The sequence below is a fragment of the Myzus persicae genome, unplaced genomic scaffold (assembly GCF_001856785.1).
Source record: "Myzus persicae strain clone G006 unplaced genomic scaffold, MPER_G0061.0, whole genome shotgun sequence".
Lineage (NCBI taxonomy): Eukaryota > Metazoa > Arthropoda > Insecta > Hemiptera > Aphididae > Myzus > Myzus persicae.
The window spans coordinates 1,021,128-1,045,026 of record NW_019101135.1 but is presented as its reverse complement, the minus strand read 5'-3'; the positions used below and the strand labels follow the sequence as shown (position 1 = coordinate 1,045,026).

The 23,899-nt window shown below is 36.3% G+C and overlaps 1 pseudogene; it reads right to left on the bottom strand.

Annotated features, from left to right (window-relative positions):
* Positions 1–23,899, bottom strand: part of LOC111027820 — a 96,915-nt pseudogene that overhangs the window by 7,702 nt on the left and 65,314 nt on the right.

The following is a 23,899-nucleotide window of genomic DNA, read 5'->3' as shown; positions in this document are numbered from 1 at the left end:
CGGTTTCCCGCTATTTTCTACTTACATCACTATACAGTGCGGACGACAAAAAAAAAAAACGTGCGCAATGGGCGCCGCTGAATAAAAAACGCACGCCCTCAAAAGCGTATTCGAATCTCAGACGGATGTGCGATGACGCCGAGTGCTTTGTCGCGACTCTAAAATATGCTCTCCGGTTGCCGTGCGCCTTATAACCGTCTGCGTATTGTCATAATACGATATACGAATCGTCGCCGACACATATTATATCGAAATAATACAATCGATTACACGCGGGCATATTATAATAATATACCTCTGCGACGGGCATATCATTGTACGTGTATTAAACACGGCGGTAAAACATCGTAACAACAACAGCAATAATAATAACAATCGCAATGACGTACATACTACGATCGCAGTCGTATTCGACTGCCGAGTGGCGAGGACGGAAGCCGAGTCACGTCCCGTGAAAAACATAAAAACGACAGTCGAAATAACCGTCGACAGCCGGGCGCTGATGATATTCGAAAAACTATTTCAAAAACCACGACGACGACGACCCGTCATCGGCACCAAGTAGTACTTTTTACCCGTTTTACGTTTACACGCTCACGCCCGCGATATAACATATACATATATACATATTATATTTATCATTGTATATGGGTACGCGGGGTACAACCATAACGATGACATGCGCAGTGGCGGCAGTGCGCGTCCTCATCTCTCGCGCGGTTGCACCGTAAAACGCATAATAATAATAATAATAATAATAACAATAATAATAGTGCATTGTGCACGCGCATATAATGTAGCCATTTAACATCGATGCAGCGTATAATAATGCGTATAATGCCTAATATCCATCCCTTCCCACCCCATAGCACATTGTTGCTGCCGTTATTACTGTCGTCGACGTCATTTATGTGTACATTATTTCGGCGCTACCCAACCAGAGTTCCTATTTGTATAAGTGTGTGTGTGTGTGTGTGTGTGTGTGTGTGTGTGTGTGTGTGTGTGTGTGTGTGAGCGCGATCGCGATACGCACTTTACACACACGACAGTTTATTATTATTACTACGGATCGTATACGGTTTTTATTTATCCGTTTTTTTTTTTTGCCGTCGTCGTGTTATTTAGTTTTTTAATTCGTACACGGCGGTTGACAATAATTCAACAACGTTTACGCGGTCGCTCGAGTGGAAAATTGGACCATCCGGCAACTATACGGTGGTGGAAGTGCATACATATATACGTATATTATATTACTTGTATTATATACGCGTACAACACATTAATATTATTATCATTATTGTTATTATTATTATTATTATTATTATTATTATTGTAGCAACGCGAGTGTTCCGGGTGATGGTATCGGAAAATTGGCCGGTGTAGTCCCGGGGCCGGGGATGATGATGAAAGTTTGACAATATATAATATTGTTACAGGCAGAATATTATAAACATAGTGGACTATTTAAAAGTCTAAAAATATTATTCACGATACCCATACTTATTCATAACAATTAAATATTACGCCGCATGTGCGCCGGCGGTTCTGTTGTTTTGATGACTGTTTATTATAGTGCTGTTATTATCATGAGAATATTATGTACTCGTAAACAAAACGAGTTCGTTTAACCGTGATTGTCTTCAGAACACAATCGCAAAATTTGACGTTTTCCAAAAGTTGCCCCGCGCGGTTAACGAGAGTTATTGTATTAACGAGTAAAAGAAAAAACCAAAAATGATGCATTCTCCCATCGTAGCGGATGCGCTGCCAAATATTTTTGTTTAGTAAGTATAATATAATATAATATAACATAATAATAATGTACAGGCAGGTATACCGGTGTAAGTCACCTACATTAAGAGCTTCGTTTTTTTTTTTTTGCAATACTATACACAATGATACCCGTCACTTGTTAAAAAAAATCGCTTGTTGTTTAATTTACAAAACGTTACTAAAATAATCATTATTGAAAAAAAAAAAATATATTCTCACAGTACCCATACTACGTTTGTTACTAAATTAAAAGTTGGTACGGTACAGGGATTACTATCAACAGGGACTCGCTATATCAAGCGAGAATACGAAAAATCAAGAATCAAGGTCCATTTACCTACAAAATACTAACTAAAATATTGATATTTCCACTGCACTTTTATTTAACGACGGATATGCGTACTTTATATAATATATATAACGTCTAATTTAGTTATTATTCAGAAAAATTATAAACTCATGACTTCGGACTTGGAAATGTACGCCGTAGATCGATGTCATGCACACAACATATACTATGCATATTTATCGTGTTATTATAAACATTACAAACATTATAGTATGATAAATCAAAAAATTCCAAGTGTGTACACGCACGACAATGTATCATATTATTATATATTGATTTTGTTTACAATCAACCGACAACCAGAGATAATGCAATTATGCAATTATTACAATGTACATGCAGGTGATTACTTTTTCACATACGAATTTCATAGGCACCATCGCATAATCGTATTACAACATAATATTGGTACTCGCATGCCACAAGTATATTAAGCATTTTCCTACCTACCAGCTGGCAGGTGATTTTCAAAAGACCAGATGTGTGGGCGGGCAGAGTATATTTTATTCATTTAGTCGCCGTTTAGTAGTTAATTTTTTTACACGCGCGCACGCATTACTTTTATTACTGTTATTTTATATTATACACAATATAACATACATATTACTATATGAACATTACAAAATACGTTTGGAATAATTTTTTTTTTTTTTAAAGGACACACCGGATCGTTACCGCAATATTAAATCAACATCCTACATACGTCTCTATTAAGACTAAGTGTTTCAGACCTTTTTCGGATAATTATTATGATATAATATATTATAACTATATCTATATAATGTAATGTAAGCTTAAACGAAATTTCGTACGCGGCCTACACGCGTCGCTCCGCTGCGGCTGCACGAGCGGCGGCGGGCCGACGACAGCGGCGGCGACGGCGAGCCGACAGATGGTATGGTGTTCGATGCGGTAAATAAATTCCACGGAATTGGCGGTAGTGCGACAGTAATGCGAGTTTTTATGGCCGTGTCCGCGAGAATTAGCCGCGGGAATAAAAGACGCTTGGCGGTTTTTTTTTCTTTATACATATTTTCAGATAATATAATATTTACAGTTTTGCAGTTACAACATTATCTCGCACGCGTATATTATAATATTATTATTAGCATTGCTATTACTATACCGCACGGACATCATACATAACGCGCTGTGGGTGTGTGTGTTTTCGTTGACGCCGTGCGTTATAATACTGCAGCTATGCACTCACACGATCGAAGTCGCGAGCGCGTGCAGAAAAAAAACGCACATCAAACGCGCCGAAAGCGTAAAAAAATTTTCCTCCCATACCAGCCGCCAACCGAGAGTGAAATAAAATAAAATATGTATTATGTTACTGCGGTATTTTATTTAGGTGTTTTTTTTTCCTCGCCGACCGGAACCGAGTGGGACGACGGACACCGCGCCGCGCTTGTACATTATATTATGTTTTGTATAAATATTTAGATTACCGACCACAAGAACGCTATTAATTATCATGTATATATTATAAACGTTCGCCTTAAAAAAACTCAAGTCTAATAAAAATATTTTTTTGCACGCGATTTTAATGATATACCAATATATTAACAACAGTCATGATGGCGTGCACATGATGCGTATAATATTATGTGAAAACCTCCCCAACCATATACCATGTATAATATATGCCACAGTCTTGTGCATATACTAAATAATAAAACACATACGTAGATAATATATACGTACATTGATAGGACATTATTATACCTAATAAATACTGAAATACGGCATAGGTACCTACTGTGATCAAAGAGTCTAATATAGTTATCACAAGGTTATTTATATATAATGCGGTTTATGCGTGATATAGTAAACATTATATGAATCCGCAGTCTGCCAAATTTTGAATTCAATTTCAATTTACTTCAACTATGTAAATATTAAATTATAGATAAATCGTAAACTTAACTTGTCATATTGTGTTTTAAAGTTATACAACTTATATAAATCTTGTTACTGTTATTATTTAATATTATTTATTATATTATTAGTGGTGATGAGGTTATACCATCGTGCATCAGTATTATAAAGGTAAACCACAATCTTAATTGCATGTCTTAACCACTTTGGTAACTAGCTAGTCTATATGCTCTTCGACCACACGTCTTGAGTACAATGCATCATGTCCTATATCCATATTCATATGCAATAATATTGTCTGATATCTTAATGGTATACTCGCAAATCGTAAACGGGTGATGAACGCCTGTGTCTTTGGAATATCTTATAAAAGTGTTCATTCTGTTCCCCGATCCCCCGGCCTTAATATTTCCCACATTTATTTGTGTTATTGTACCAAACGATAAATATTAGTCAACACTTTACTCCATTAAACATTTTTTAAATACTCCCCCGATAAAAAGTGCTAACATTTAGCATAGGTATACGAGTTTACTCATCATCTGTATTGGTATTATGGTCGGTATTATAACTGTCGAAGACAAAAAAAAATCCATCAAAAAATGTGTATACATAGATTATATGACGTGGTTATTATAATTATCAACGGAGTAAAAAATTCTGAATGTTGCTGAACACGGTTGGGAGCCGTGCCGGTCAGTATTATACTACGTGTCTCGAATTTATATGATTGCGTATTTTATTTATTTACCCGCTGCGTGATAATAATATACACGTCGGGGAAAAACATTAATTGTTAGATATAATATTAAAAGTAATTTACCTATGGAAAATAACCAACGATTGCTGTATATCTTTTTACACGACGAGTGGGACATAATATAAATGAAAAATTAATTTTTACGGAGATACGGTAATTGTTATACACATGAGCATACCTATACATATGCTAAGTATAATATAATATGTATCTGTAGATTACTATATAGTATATATACATAATATTATACCTGTATTGTATAATATATTGAATTCTCTTTACATATGCATATAACATGTGCGTTTATATATATATATATATATATTGTATAACGTAAAAATATGTCGTCAGGAATGTGAATATTTTCCTGCTTTCCTGTTTTAATTAGTCGTTATTTATATACATGTGTAAACAAATAATTACAGTTTTCGAAAAGGCGCGCGACTTCATAATATAAACATAAAATTGTAAATAAAATTGTTAAACGCTTTCATAAAATACTATAGGAAATATGTCTGTAACCATTATGTTTGAATTTTTTTTTAATTAAAACATTATTGTTTACATATATGAAAAGTTATGCCACACGGAGCAATAATATATTAAATAAACGAACGAGATCGAATAAAAACGAGGGCATTAAAGTCTCCTGCAACTGCGTATAATAATGTGTACCTGATTGCTGCACTCGCACTTTAATAATATTATAGTATCCCCCGTGTAGGCCGTTATTGCAGTTTATCAATCATAATTCATAAAATGCATTTTAATACCTATACGTCTCCGTGCACGAGCGCTTTTTTCTACATAATCCACTCGAACGTGCACTTACAAACGCGTTGAGTTTCTGTTTGACCGAACGTTTAATGCCATTAAGTTTATACACCTTGTTTACATTTTCATACTTGTCAGAGTCGCGTATCCAACTGCAGCGTTTATTATTATTATTATTATTATTATTACAGGTAGATCCTCAAGTTTGATACTTAGCCCGCGTGGAACAAGTTTTTCCACTTTCTCGCACAACGGCGTCGGTGGCGGCAGAGTCGTTCAAATTCAATTAAACGCTGAAAAATTCACTACCCCCTCGTCGCAGCGACAATAACGGCCGCGTCGATTGGTGTTATTTATTTTATGCATCTACTGCAGCTGCAGCAGGTATACAATAATAATAATAATAATAATAATAATAATGCGCTTATCGTCCGACTGTGAGCATTAATTCGTTTATCCTATGGGTACTTTTTATCACAATATATTTTTCAAACGATTCGCGCGCGTTTATGAATCACACGCGTAAGCACAAAATAAATAATAAAACGGGCGCGCATTTACTACAAACTCGGTGTATCTACATGCACCTACCTATATAATTATTATTATTATTATTACTATTATTATATAATATGTATAACTCACGCGCGTGCACATAAATCTCGTCGCGTGCTTTTCGTCCGTACGTCTATATATACCTATATATGAAGGTAATTTTTTTTTATATTTTTTTATTGCGTTTTGTGCACCGCAGCAGCAGCAGCAGCAACAGCACACGATGAGCGTCCGCGACGGGAGTGCGCGTGCGCATATTATAATCGCGTGTGGGTGCGAAATTATACTTAGCTAAACCATTATATTACCATTATTGTTATTATTATAATAATAACGATCTAGATTAAACTGCTCGATGAGATTCCAATCGGCTGCAGACAATTATATACTTACAACGATGTGCGTTTTGCGCCGACGGACTTCGATGCGTATCGATTTTAATTGTCCCCCGGGACATGTCGCCGTCGTACATTTTTCTTAGTATTATTGCGCCTTTCGCCACCCCATTTTCGCAGCAGCTGCGAGCCGGCGACGACCACGGTCCGGTTGCAGTGCATTCTTTTCTGCAGACCGTATGCACATCAGCCGCAGCTTATTATTATAATAATATACGATTTTTCCATCGCCTCGGAATTATTTATCGCAAGGGTTTAATCGCGTTGCAGCCATAACACGTCTGCCGCAGAGACGAAAATAAATTTATCGGTCTCGGCCATTATATAGAGGTGCCTATACCGGGAATCGGTTTTCTCAAACGTGTATATGTATATGATAATAATAATGTTTATTATATAATAAGCGCAAACACGAACGGGTCGAATTTTAATAGCTATACCTTTTAATGAAATGTCACACCTTTAAATGTGCATATTAATAATAGATGAACGTCATAAAACGACGGTTTCCGATTTAGGATCTTACATGATGAGTTGTAGACCGGAGCACTTTAGTTGGCACATGCGCTAATCGGACACCGATGCAGACTGTCCCGGTGGTTAATTCATTTCAACAAATTGTCGAGGAACCAAATTTAAGAGCTATTAAAAAACGACGACAACAAAAAAAAAACCACATAAACCCAAACCAGATTTACACTAGCGCTCGAGAATATATATATAGAACTGCAGTACACCGACGGTCTTACATCGTTTAAAACGGAATTTATTAAAAAGATCGGATCATTAAAACATATTAATATTATATTACACGGGTCTAATGACGTGCATATACATATATATTATACATAATAAGATTATATTATATAGGTTATTATAATAAACTTATATCCATCCATATCGAGTTAGATATTATGTACTTACCGAGAAGAAAAAATAATAAAAAAATCGTCTATATAGGTTTAAAAAATAATATAATAAAAATGATAATCTCAACAGAGTTGGACGAATAGTGAGTGGTATATTATATATATATTACGTTTATAATAACATAATATATCGATTTTTGTATACGGATTGCGTAGTTTTTAAATTCATTGTGCATAATTTAACGATTAACAATCACTGAAAATGGTATTTATGTATTATTATTATTATTATTGTTATTATTGAAAACCTATCAAATTATAAGAGTTATTTTGTTTCTCGTGTGGAATAATATAAAGCATAACGGGGACTTGGCAATTCGATCATTTCTCTCAGTGATTCACTTAACGACATCACGTCGAGTTATGACATTTCTGTAGATGCAGGAGACTGGTGCAAGTATATTATTATTGTTTCATCTCAGGTACACTCAAAAGGGCTCCGTGACGGACCGGCGTCGTAAATTTATTGTATTTCCCATAAGCTTCCTCAAAGCAATAAAATATTATGGTCACCCGTGGTTGTGCAGGTCTGCGGTGCATTCAAAGTATTTCTCCCGATCAAAGTGAACCAAACCCTCCACAGCTGTCATCTCTTATCCGTTCAACTAGTACAAAATGTCTCAAAAACTGTTTTCGAACGTTTCACCCGCCGAATCGCAGAAATCCTCTATATTTGATATTCTCAAACTATATTTCCACGTGTGATACCGCGGCTTAGCAAGACGTCCCACCGAAAAGTAATAAGTGACCATACATATTATTATCATTAATCTATAATTAGTCGAAAATATGGTACACGTGTGTAAATGATTTCGATGACCTAGCTATATAGGTATGTGAAAATTTAAACAATCATCACGTGCAGCGGTAACCGAGGTGCAATAGGCCTATTGCAAGCGCGATATTCTGTGGAAAAAATGTACAATGCGCATATTGAAGCCTCTCCGACTCTAACAGCGGGAAAATAGTCCTGACCGAGGACTGTTATGTTATAAGCAGGAACATTTTATTTTAATATAAAGGAATACACAGGAATGCCGTTAAAAACCTCACTATATGTACAACAATGAGCGAAAATGGTTGTGACGAGCGTATATATACGTCCATATAATAATTATATTATACACAAAAGTACGACGGGGGGGTGTATATAATGCCTCCGGTGCATAATGCCTAAATTCTCGGCTTCCGATCCACACTTCAGTATAACAATAAATACGATCATCATCATTATAATATTATTATTAGGCCTATATATATATATATATATATCGATTAGTATCGTGCACACGCGTACGCCATGTTTCAGTACCGTGTATGCGCTCGTGTGTTTATTATTGTTTTCGCGTGTCTATTTCATGATATTATGTATTGTCTCCGCGCGTAATATAAAAATTACACTATTATCATTATCAGTCACTGCAGCTGTGCTTGTACCTATACTGGTAGAAAATAAAAAACCGTCGCAGCCTCGGGTGGTTTCAATGACTTTTTTGTCCTTCTCGCGACCCGCGATACGCACATAATACGCGTCAACCGCGGTACATAATAACTACACATTATATAGACACCTATATATTATATAATATCAATGCGACGTACATACAATATTGTCCGCTGGCGCGTGCGTCGGTATTTTAGCATTATTATTTGTGTTATTATTATTATTATTGTTGTTGTTGTTGTTGTTGTCGTCGTCTTCGTCTATGATGGCCGTTATGTCTCATATTATATGTACGTCGCGGCGACCGTTTTGTCTCGTCGCAGGGTCGAGGACCTCTGTCCGACGGCTCTGGCTCTCCGCCGACACCGACCGACAGTCTACGACGAGGAAGACGTCTGTATACTACACATTATTATTATATACTTTACACGACATACTTATACACACTGCATATGCATACACAGACACACACACACACAGACACAGACACAGACACAGACACACACACACACACACAGACACACACACACACACACAGACACGAGCCGACCCGGCCCGAGGCGCTCTGTCGCTGCGCGGCTGACGCGGAAGAGTGCGGACGAGGAGAGAAACGCGCACAGCGCACAAATTAGACGCTTTATTACTCCGAGTCATCGACGTCGGCATATTGTGTAGGTACCCCGTACGTGTACGTAGAAAAAATGTATAATATCTGCATAATAATATCATAACGTTCGCCCGTGTCTGTAATAATCGGCGAGATCCGATGGTTTGCCTCAGCGGCGTGATAATATTATTATTGTATATACGACTGTCGATAATGTCGGCCCGTCGAGGCGTTGGCGTGTATGTTATGATGATGATTTTCGGCCAATATAATAATAATAATTATAATTGTTCTGCGTCGCAGCTATGATATTGTAATATATTATCGTCGTCGTCGTCGTATTTTAATACATTTATATCACACATATAGATAATTAGTATTTATTTCGCGAGACTTTCTCCGGTCTGACTCATCCCTCCGCCGCCGCCGACAAACTGATTTCCACGACCTCGGACGACATATTTTTGCCAGTAATACAAATAACATGCCAGTATACCAACACTCGAACATTACACGTTGTACTGAGATCGGTGTCTATTAATATATTATTATTAAGTAGAGCACGGGCTGAGGACCGAAATCGGTCGGGTCGAATATCGTGAAATCGAATAAAAACCGACACGCGATACGATCGTCGGCGGGTATACCTATAATATTATATTATGTACGATTAGCCGCCGCCCGGAGTTTATCGTAACGGTGAAGTGACTTTTTTTTCTTATGCGTAAATTAACAGCTATTAATAATTTATACATATTATACGCAGGTATACCTATATTAAATTAAACTATAAAAATCGTTTTACGACGTTTCTGATGATAAAACGTTTCGAGCCCGTCGATACCTTTAATACAACATATTATGACACAAATAAATGACAACTGCAGCAATAATAAACACGAATACCATTATAATATGTTGCTAAGTGTAATAATAATAATAATAATAATAATAATATACAACGGACGGTTTTTCGCATCGCGAAATTTACTCGCTCAATTAACTGCCCAAATCGACAAATTTAAGTACATACCTATAATAGGTAGGTACCTATACGTATTTTTATATTGCAGAATACTAATTAATATTATACGAATACTTTTAGGTAACGAATATGTACCACGTGGTTTGCACAGAATTTGGCTTGTACCACGCAAGATGAAACATTATTAAAACAACATAATATTACACGAAATATTTGGCACACCCAATCTCTTCGCCGGTCTAGGAACTCGTCTATGATGTTCCGGTACATAAATATAATATCGAGAACGTTTCGCATCGATCAAAAACCGAATCACGTATATAATGATACGGTGCAGGTAGGTATAGGTATAATAGTTTAATAGTAGATGTATACACATTATGCCACACAACATTGTACTTGAATACGATAAAATATGTAACTATATAAGCGCGAGCACCGATGCAGCATCGGCGGGATAAACGAAATAATCAAAACGTCTAAGCACCGGACGGCGGTTGGCAAATGTAATTACACTGCGAACATCGTGTTAGGGTTTAATTTAGTGGTATTGAAAAAAAAGAGCGCACACGGCCTTCCCGGCCCGCTTCGACATGCGCCGGGAGGCGATTTGTTTGACTTCGACGTGTCCGAAACCTCCAATTAAATAGCGACGGCCTCCGCGCACGCGGTAGTCATTACATTAGGTATATTATATACTCTGGCATCGTAAGGTATATTATATAATAATATTATATCATGCAGTACGTGTCCAGGGACCGTACTAACGAGGTGTTGAAAAAAAAATAATAACACTTTGGAGGTCGACCGCGGGGTTATTCGTGGGGACGGAAAATAGTGTACTCGAGGTTCAGAGTTTCCGAGCACTAAATATCGTCGGGGAGAGAGCACAAAAAATGGAAGTAAAAAGGGCACTATATGCACGGTTGGATATTTTACCTCCACAAGGAAAGTCTATGAATCATAAATAATATGTTTTTGTTAATAATAGTTTAACCGTGACAACGAAAACCTTGTGAAAAATCAATCAGACACAAAAAAAACGTGTACCTACCTATTATTCGGCCCGAAATCATATTTGTGTTAAGAATATACTGCAGAAGATCTATACGATAGTTCTGACCGTATATCAAGAATAAAATAGCAGAGGATCGCGGTGAAGTGTATATGGAAAAAAAAATATTCAATTAGATGTGATCGGCCCCGTCTAATCTAACCAGCTTGTAATATTCCACTACACGGAGAAAATCGAAATTGAAACGTACCTATCCTAATTATAAGGGTTGAGAGAAGAATAATTTCCAAGTATTATTTGTCGTGTCCTTAAGGGTTTTACGTCCTTGTCGCGCGTTATTGAAATAGGTACCTATATGTACTCGTACCAATAAATTGAAGTTTTTTCGTTGGAAAATATTTTATAAAAATATTTGACGTTATCTCGGAAACGATATATTATGTATAATATAATATATTGTCCTCTTGAAATGTTGTCACGGGTATTTAAACTCTAACACAACCGCCTAGACGCCTCAAATTTCTGCTTCGCGCAGTGGAATTTCACTATACATTACACATTATTGTTGTACTGCAGGACATCAGACCCATTACCAAGCGAAACGAGTGCGCCAGCAGCAGCAGCAGCAGACTGTCTGGGCTGCGGTACATAGTGGTGCCACGCGTTGGCGTCGTCCCCGAGAAGTCCGATTCGATTACACGGTTCGGCGATCGACCTCGCGATGGTGTGTTGTTCGAAACGAAAAAGGCCTTTTGTGTAGGTATTATACGCGACTAAAGGTTTTTGTCGATTGTCTCTCCGCCACAATAGCGGCGCCTGCGAAGTGATATAGGTATACCCTTTTACACGAGAGGTGTCATCGTGATATATATATAATAATAACGTTCATTCATAAAAACGCCGAGACGTTAATCGCATATACGTATATAGTCATATAGGCTGTATCAGTGTAACATATACAGACCGTGTATATTTATATACTCGTATATATCAGTATACTATATGTGTGTGTAGTAATGGGTCTTGGAATGCCGTTTGATGCCGTCCGATAACCCTAATGGGTGTTGTATTTTCGGTGTTTCGATTTATTATATTATATAATATTAGAATTATTACTATATATGGGTATAATGGCAGGTATTCTGACAATATTCTACGGATTACATTTATGGGCTTACATAATATTGTGTAGGTACCTACTGCAGATGTATACGATAAAAATATAAAATTACCTGTGTGTATTCTTTGGTGGGCTTTTAGGTGAGAGCTTTTAGTGTATCCTTTGTTGCAACCTAAAACAAAAACATTAAATTATTCAAAACAGTCGGTAATCTTAAGCTCTCCCCATATCCACACGACCACCGTCGTCCCTGTAGGCTTACGTATAGGTAATAGATTATATTAAATTTATAGGTATGGATGCAGTCGGCGTGAGTTGTAGGAGTGTTATCATTTGTTGAACTTTTTAGCGTTCATATAAGTTCATATACAGTTATATTCTTTTAAAATTATTTCATAATACACTGTATCTCTCCTACAACTACTTTTATGGCTGCATTATGGCGTGCATTTGGCGTTGTCATTTGAAATTATGCTGTAAGTACCTACTCTCGAAAGATTATAAATTAAAAAAAATATTGCTTTTGTTTATTTCTACATGTTTTAATATATCTATTTTCGGGTTGGCGGTGACTGGTGGGTAAAAACGCAAAACGAAAAATTCTTTGAAATTTAATGACTTTCTCCTTCAAAAAAAAAAAAAATTCCAACTACGCCATAGATATGGTATATAATGTATATTATACAGATAATATTTGCAAAAAAAATGTTTCCAATCAGTTGGTACTTACCGCCAAAATTGCAATGATGAGTCCGTCTCCTTTCCAAGTCCGGGTTGTTTCGTCTGTTGAACTTCATGGATCTTTGGATGGCGTTGCAGCGGGGTGTGGGATACGGTGGCGGTGGCGTCCGCCGTTTGCCGGGCGAACCTGGTTCGGAAATTGGAGGCGTCATGGGTGCCACGCGTGGGAAGTAACCGTGGTGATGGTGATGCTGTTGGTGATGGTGATCGTGGTGGTGATAGTGCACATGCAGATAAGACGGTGTTTACAGTCCTGGGCTGGCCACCGACTGGTATTCGGGACTGTTGGCTTCCGGTGCTTCCACTTTAACGTGGGTCACCTGCAGCGATTGGTCATCAAGTGTGGAGAACATTTGTGGGTCCACCACCTCGTTCATCTCGAACCACGGGGGCTCTTGAGATTCATCAGGATGATGGCCATTCTGAAGGATCGAATCCTGCACGGTCCGCGCACCCATGCCGGTTGTCTCGAAGAAGTCGCACAAGACCGGCTCATTTCTGGACTTGATGACGTGTTGGTCTTCTACCATCAGTCCTTGTAACATCGAATCGAAGTCGGGAGTCTAAAATATAATAGAAATTATTATTATTTAAAAAAAACCATCCATGTATAATACGTCGGTATAAACATCAAAAAACGTGTTTTAAATAATTGTATGATAATGTAGCTATGGAATATCCAATAATATTATAATATATTATAATATATACCTATAAATAATATCCTATATATATGAATGTAAAAGTTTTGAAATCAGTCGGCAGATAATGATGATCCTTTAGGTACGCATGTATATAACAATAAACAATAATAAATGTTTGGAAACGTAACGTTATTCAATGCGTTCCTTATATTATATTATTATACCCGGAGCTATATTTAGTTTTATGTAATAGTAAGTGTTTAATAAAGCGGTACATAACTATATGATACAAAATATATACTTATAATGAGTATAGGACACAAGTAGGTATATGTATAGTATTAATGTCAAGATAAAAATCACCTAATAATAATAATAAAACTTTTTAGATTGTTATTGGCCATTAACCATATGATATTCCAATTCGTTTACAAAAAAAAACGATATATTATTATAATACGTTAGAGCGGCATTATATTACTGGCGTTAAAGTCTCCGCGTCGAGTAATACAATAATATAATATAATATATAATAACTCATTGAACAAATAATCAAATTAAACGTCGTTTTTCGTTTATTAGGTGTATATGTATTATTTATACACGATATACAAGTAAATTATATACATGCTATGTGTATAAAGTATAATATCTCCATGTATATATATACCTATGTATACAGTACACATGTTGATACATATACATATAATAATATATATAATATTATAAACACACACAATAATAACCACTCTCGTGGTGTATATACTATATATATATATTATGTGCATATATATATACAAGTTTATCTACTGGTTTCGTTACGTTCAGTTTTTATAGGTCTATGTGGCGATATAAACTGAAACCGAACGTATATAATAATATATATAAAGGTACTCGCCGTACGTGTTAAAATAGAAAAACACGGAAATGGTTTTTGGCAACGCATAGGTCTCCAATATCTATGTATACACACCACAGTACCACACACACACACACACACACACACACACACCACACACACACACACACACACACACGCACACACACACACACACACACACACACACACACACACACCTGATGACGACCGGATCGTGGCGAGCGTGGGCTGTGTCTTAATGGGCTCCGGATATGTTTATGGCAACGGCAGGAAAACCGAGACACATGGTCGTAAATACGACGAGGTATTTCGGCAATCTTGCAATGAGGGTATACGCGTGCGTATTATATTTCAAATCTTTTTATTTCATTTTTTTCTTTCTATTAATCACCCGTAGACGTTTCGATTATACTGCATCAGCACAACATGACCAGGGTATATATATAATATTATGTATAGTAAATATGCCTCCGCGCTCTCGTAAATCATATTTATATATGAGTAAACTTACCTATTTGTATAAATCAGGCTTATTGCAATTATTAATACAATTGTATAGTAATAATATTATAGAGTATGCACATCGTTTTTATGCTAAATTTAAAAAGTTGATAACGTATTAACTAAACTCGTTCGAAAATTGATTTTTATTCATAGAAATTCTTTGAAAAATATATTCTGCTTCAGAATACTGCGTAGAATGTACATTCGATCGGTTTAAAATACGAGTAAATATATTATACCTATATTGTTCAGCTGTAAATTGTAATGGTGATAAATAGAGTGAACTGCAGGTGTATAAAACATAATATTATATTGAAGGTTCACTGCGCTGCAGCGGTGCAAAGTACTGAAAATATAAATTGGCACGTTATTATTCAAAACTATATTGACGTGTGACAATATGCCCATCATCATCGCCTATGGCATTATGCGTATGTAATTATTATACTTGTTTCTATGTTTTTCATATTCAATGACACAAGATCATACCGTTCCTATTTAATTTGACTTCGTAATAATCGTTCGTCTCCATCGCGTCCGTACATAATACCATATATATATATATACATATTAAAATCATGCTACAGCATATATCTTTTAATCGAGATCGCAATATATTATATAGGTATACTTTTTAATGGCTGATCAAGTGGCTCTTTATCCGCTTTTCCGCATCGTCGTATATGATGAACGCTGCAGCTGCAGACGTCGTTATATTATATACTACTACAGCGAATCGGTGTAATTAGGCATATCATAATAACATAATGTATCCAACTATATATATATATGCCACGACCATCTGGTTTGCCACTGCTGCTGCGGTGATATGATGCAAGACCTTCCGCTCAGCATTGTGAAATAATTTTAACACGGATTGCGTTGTGTTTTCGGATGTATAGTGAAATGTATGAAATCATTTTTTGTAGGCATCATCAGAACACGAACACCCACGCTCAAGTGGACGTGGTGACGGAAACAACTAAATAGTGACGTCAGCTCGGCGAAAAACAATTATTTCGTACAACATAATATACTAACATATCATTATAATGTGAATTATACTATACCTACCACGACCACTCGGCTAATCACAGGCTATTACCGATTATTATATCGTTTTATATGTAAACGTCTCGATTGACGAAACGGGTCGGATGACTATTTACATATTATAATTATTTATTTTTATCGACTAGGAACGCGTCTATTATAGTGCGTACCTAATACAACATACTAATTAGTATAAACTCAACTTGGAATAATGCGAGAAGAAGACGCGTATGTAATGAGTATATTGTAAACAAAGCGTATCGTGTGTGTATATTATTATATATGTATCTATGTCAACAACAATAGTCATATTTTTTATCTATTCAGCGGATATGGAAATAATAATTTACACAAATGAATAATATCACATTATATAATATTAATTGTAATAACGGACTAGTAGTACATGAATACAATATGTAAAACAACACAGGTGCCTAATAACAATATATTATACACATTATTATAACACCTATATAGATATGTATATGCATATAAATGCTATCCATCGCGCACTTATTACGATATTATCTTTCGTCATTATCAGTTTATAATATAATTACATAAACGTTGTGGTTTTATTTATTGTGTTTGCTCAACTCCGTGCTCGCTGCTTCACATACACAGCGGGCAGGTACCTATGTAATACCCGAGAGATTTAATAATATAATTCTGTTTGATTAAGAATAAACATATTATCTTGTACCGCGCACAAAATATAACATAATACGTAGGTACAGGCACAACACAAGATACGCTCGTGCACTTGTCCTAGTCGATAAATCTATCGGCCCCGCCGAGAAATACGTTCGAATGCCTTTACGGCGGCGGCGTTGGTATGAAATAATATACCAAGAACTTGGCACGAAACATAATTTATCTAGCACAATAATTTTCCTACGACGCACTGCTGCGGTGATTTTACAATACCTACGTCGTCGAACAATAGCTCTATTTGAACACGTATATTATATCAAATGTAAGCTGGGGTGCGAGCAAACATATTTTGCGACGGCTGTTGGTCAGTATATTATATTATAGTAGGTAAGCATAATATATTACTCGTTCTCTTGCAGTGTACCTACCGCATCATCTCCGAGAGACACGCTCATTGTACAAGATAATTTAGTGGAGGATGATAACTCGTTTTTTCCTTGAGCCTCGGAATCGTTGCGCGTGTCCCGTATTTAAATTCGGCGGACAAAAAAAAAATATGTGAATCTCTGTCTTATATTATACCTACTTTTATATGGGTACAGGCTGATTCACCGAGCGTCCGCTCACCCCGATATTTTCCTTTAATAATGAATTTATTCGAATTCTGATTTTTGGAATTTTAAACACATATCGATAACCCAGGCGGGTTACTCGAAGACCATTTTTTCAAATTCAGTATTTTGTACTTACTATACTTAAGAAGTTTCCTGTGGCGATACTATAACATCTATTTTTCAAACGGAACCCCTCCCCCTCCCCTTTTTATTGTTTAAATATTTAATGGATAATTTTTTATAAAACTAACTTTAAAAGCGTCGATGTAATAGGTAATTCAAAATTCAAACAAATAGATTATCAGCTGTTGAAATGTCTTTACTAAGGATAATAAGACAGGTATATAGAAGTATAGTCCTTAAAAAAGTTCTACAAAAATTAGATGTAAAGATGTAATATTACATCTATTATTTATTACACTTGGGACATTTTTAAAAATTGTACATGATGTTGATTGTTGATGAATTTATTAAATCACTAACATTTTCAAATCACCATATTCTTACAAAACAATCATCAACGGACCTATATTTTCCTTAGTAAACAAATTTACACAACTCAAAAACTAGTCATATACGAATTTCGTTTCTGATACGTCGACATTTTCATAAATACTATCCAATAAATAATTTACGGTAGATGAGGGATGGTTTGCGTTTAGAAAGCAGAAGTTTGTATCACCACACGGGACACTCCTTAAGTAGTTACGAAAAAAATCCCGACAATTTGAAAATATTGCGGTCGTCGAGAGTATGCAGGTAACTACCTATATAGGTAGTATATTTAAAAATCCAAAAATCATATTTCGAACGACTGCACTTCGTGGGAAAATAAGAGGGGGCGAGCATACTCGGCGAATCATCCTGCAGTATGTATGATCGGTATATGATGTCGCGTTCGTCGCTGCAGCAGCAGTACAACGGCCGTTTATTTATTCATATTTTTCTTCGCATTATCGCGCCGTGTTACGCGCGTGCACCTCCCCATATTTATATATATTGTGTACGTTCTGACGTGCAGTATTATATTATATTGTGAACGCGTCTACCGCCGCTGTCGGTATATAATATAGTATAGCCGGTGGTACACGAGGTAGGTATAGTTGTGCAAGACAAAAATATGCGAGTTTTTGTTACGGCTGTGGAGCGCAAAACGCTTGCAACCTCCGCAGATGTCTCCGAGCGCACGCATGATATATACGGGGCATATATATATATGCAGTCCACCACGCGCCCGCGTCTGATTGATGGCGTTTTAATGAAGTGTCCCGGGCAGAGAACGGTCGGTCGAGGAGAGTCGTTAATGCGTACAGCCTCGAACTTGACGTGTAAATATATACACACGTGTGTGTGTGTGTGTGTGTGTGTGTGTGTGTGTGTGTGTGCACGCCATTGTATTATTATTATATACGTAATGCGGTTGACCCATTCACTTTGCACCACATTTCCCGAGGTCTGCATACAGCGGCACAGCGGAGCGGTGTGCGCGTGTTGTTGCGCAAAAAAAAAAAAAAAAACACAAATCGTATATTATAATCGATACGTCGAGTGCCTATATCATAATGTGTACCACATGATATGTATACATATGTGTATACGAGCACTATAATATATATATATATAATATGCACGCATTTATTTTTCATACATACAATTTCGTCGTCGTCCCCCGCCGAGTCAAGCGCGTTCTCCACAATAATAATAATAATAATAATAACCCGCGACGACGACGGTTTCGAAAACGATCGTATAAATCGCGCCGTCGAGCTTTAATATGTCTAACAAGCGCTGCCGATAAAACCGTGTGATGTCTATATATTATTGCATGTTCGGGTGTAAGTATTAAAATATAGCTGTTGCAGCACCGGGTGACCGCAATATACATCGTTCTTGCATATATTATATTACTGTACTATCATAGGGTGATGTCGAATAGCATTTATTTGTGTGGAATCGCATACCCTGCAGTCGGGACGGAAAAGGGTAATGTTCGAATCGCTCTATCGTGTCACATATATAAAACCTATAGGTACACCAACGAATATAATATCAGGCCGGGAGAAAGATTCGTTATTTTTTCACACCTATTCATATGCAGCTTATTGTTTTTTTAATAACCATAATAATAGGATATGTTTTAAGAAAATAATACTATATACAAATAAGTTGATTCGCGTTAATTTTCACTCACTCGTCGCGGTTGTCGACTACGATATCGATATATATATCATGAATTTTTATACAAGTCCTATATGGAATGATCGGACCGAGTGCAGTTCGAACATTATACAATATTATAAGGTACCTACCTACGTTTTTTATCTCCAGTGCGATTCCAACCCATTCGGTTTGAGCTTCAAGTTCGACAATACAAAACATATATGATATCATCGTGTCGCGTGCAGCATAATATTATATCGTACATTCGGTACGCGCGTCGGTAATATCATAATATTTGCTGTATACCTATACAATATAATATTGTGATCCGTGAATTCACAAAAACCGACTGCGTCAGCCGAATAACATTTCGCAGTTTTCGTCCGAAGGTAATTCGTATAATATTTCGTACTGCACGTTTGCTAGTCACTATTATATACCTATAATATTATACGCGCGTACATATTGTGTTAGTGTGCTTCAGGTATCATAATATATGTATATAAATATATATATTGTATAGGTATAGGTTCGTATATATATTATGTGTAGTGCGCGCGCAGGAAATCGAAGTCGTTCCGTGTCTTATTATAATGAAGCTTAATTGTCGGAACAATATCTTCGACATGTCTGCACACCACAAGCACATAACATTGAGCGTGTGTGTGTGTGTGTGTGTGTGTGTGTGTGTGTGTGTGTGTGTGTGTGTCGCACGCACGCTTCCATGTACACACAACACCACTGACACTGTGCACTCTCACGCACTCGCACATTGTACGATATACATCGTATTTATACATGGCTTGTTCGCTGTGTATACATTTTTTTCCTTCTTCTTCTCGTCTTCCTCGGCCGCCGTCGCCGTCGCCACGGCATCCCTCGGGCACACGACGACGGAACGATTACACGAGTCGTATACATCGACACCGTCCACACCACTGCCTGGCTAGTATATCGTGTGCCGAACACTTTCCGGACGTGTACGACGCCTATAGGACCCGACTGTACGCGTATAATATGTTATATTATGCGCCCCGAACACGTGTAATTCACGCGTATATTGATATACGAGTCCTTTGCACAACTCTGCATAATATATGTATATAATACCTATAGGTGAGTCTGGTGCGCGCGCGTGTGTGTGTGTGTGTGTGTGTAGAACGTCGCAGAAACAACATCATAAGACATCCGACATTGCGTACAACACGCATGCGCACGTGCAGGAAAAAACGTATACATGTACATATTATATATATATATATATATATGCATAAACTATAATTTTCGACGAACAAAAAAAAAGTTTATCAGATATATATAGCATTATAGCTGCAGCAGACTATAAACTTGTCGAGCGCGGCGTATTGTCCAAACCAGAATTCATGTTACCGCCCGACCGCTAGATATTTCATAGGCACGTCTTTGGGTGGGGGGAGGGGAGATGATAAAAATTCTACAAAGTATGAATGAATAAATATATACAAATAATGCAACATATATGCGAGAAAATAATGTGTATAATATTTTTGGAAAAATTTAACTACGGGTGTCACCCGACAAAGAAAAATATTTATTTGTTCATATAAAACTGATGTCTACAGATCAGATGATGTAGTTATCCACGTACTACACTTGACAGCGGTTGACATTTTTTTTTGGTTGTTATGTTTGCTTTTAATGCTCTTATTTTAAGAAAAACCGTAACATTCATCAAAATATGTTAAACACAATATGCACTTTTGTCAAGAAAATCATAAACAAATTATAACTAAAGTTTGAATGATATAAATTTGTAGTTTCATCTAGAAAACCTTACAGAAAAACATGGAAATCGTACAACTTTCGAGCACTACTTATAATATTATGTAATACTAATAGCTATTGCTGTTAGGAAAGATTTTCAATATTATGGTTTTTATCTATTATTTGGTCAGACTCATTTCACAGACTTTAATTTTTAATGACGTACCCCATTCAATAAAACGTCAAACGATTTTTAGAAACCACCATAAAAATTGATATTTGGGAAGTGGGCACCAATATATATTATTATACGTGATGTGCACGATATGACCAGTCATTGCAAATCGGATATATCAGTTTGTACCTACGTGATGACTGATGAGTGATGAGTAACACATCGTAATTGACGAAGCGTATATGAAACAGTTATGGTAATGTCTCCGTCGAGGTTGACGAAATAGTATTAAACGGTAAGCCACGGTTGACTCATGGAGGATAACCATTGTAAATTGCAACGCACGAAAACTACAATTCGAAAAAAAAACACGCAGTATGACTGTATGTGAGCAATGACGATGTTCTCGGTATACATCGCATGCGAATCGAGTTAACATGAATGAAACCGTATTGGTTTCAAGCGTAAAAAAACACGTTGTGTGAATAAGGTAATTTTTATTCACATCTAACGCGCTAATTGTTTTTTTTTTCTCATTTTAACGCGGTGTCCAGCGCGATATCTACCGAATATTGTGCACCCGAGGTGTTTTGACAACGATAAATCATCGGACCAAAAACGTTGGCCCTTTTAGCGGGTTTTTTCAGAGAAGGAAAAAACCTGTAATCGACTGTACGTTATAATACTGTATTACTGTTATTTGCAATGTGTCTATAAATTTGTTTCTTATAGGCATCGAAACCGGTCCGCGTGTCGGAGTCGTCGGATTACCTAATTTCCTGTTATTAACTCCGCGCAGCCAGTCGTTTAACAATCATGTATATTGCGCACGAATAGATATATTATACACTGCTGTTCGTATAGGCCTTGAGTGGAGAATGAATAAAATTAAAATAAAAAAAAATAAAAAAGTAAAATAAAAATAAATAACGACGTCCGTTTTTGGAATCAGTTTTCCGTTCGGTGTTTCCGTTTTCAAATCGAATTTAAATAGTCACATACATTACACACAATGATAATAATAATAATATTATTGTACATAATACTATATAATAATAATATAATGCGCACGAATCACCGGAGAGAGAAATTCTGCTGTGAGCGCACATAATCATATACCTACCTGTGTATATATTATTGTTTGCGAGGCGCATCTTTAAACAATCCAAATACATTTTATATAATACGCGTGCCTTTAAGCACACACACGTACACACACACACACACACAAAGTAGACGATGATATTTTATTTATATAATAAACGGGGGACAGGCCGACGTATGTCTCCCCTCGAGGCATTGCACTTTTTTTGACTTTGATTTTTGACAAATTACATTATCCTACAGTCATATATATATATATATATATACATAGGTAAAGGTACATTCATACAACGAAAAACACTCGCATGGGCACAATATTAATTATTATTATGTAAACGAACCGGGCACTATTTTAATTGCAATATTTATTATTCATATAATACACAACTGCTGATTACGAATGTATCGTATACCTAGGTGTAAACAGATTATGATACTCAGACATTGAGTCATTTCCCGGACGACATTCGACCGTATAGATAAAATTAAAAAATACGTTAAAAAACGAACGATTGGAATAATATACTCTGCACATCCTCCGGGTAAAGTCGATTCGTCAGAATATTTATACAGGTTTTCGTGATATATAAATTTACTTACTTTTTCCCGTAACTCGAGGCCTTTTTAGATTACTTCTAATCTTTAAGTAATGATTCATAATGTAGGTACGCTATTTATTAGTGGATAAAGAATTATTACTATTACAAAAAGTTCTACGTCGTGTTATTATTAGGACCACCACGCAGCTACTTCAGAATAATATCCGCTTAAAAGGCCATCTGGCCTACGGCTAAACTAATAATAATGATGAAAAATCCACCTGAATAACTCGTCGAGATCGTCTAAGCAAAATATTATACTGGAAAACGACCCACACTCGTCTGCGGTGTTCAGGGCTTGAAATCTATTTCAAAATCGATTTTAAGTATCGTTAAAAATCATGCGAGATATCAAAAGTGATGTAAAAATCAAATAGGTAGTTCTTTTAATTATCTTTAAAATGTATATTGATATATTTATAATTTATAAGGCATTAC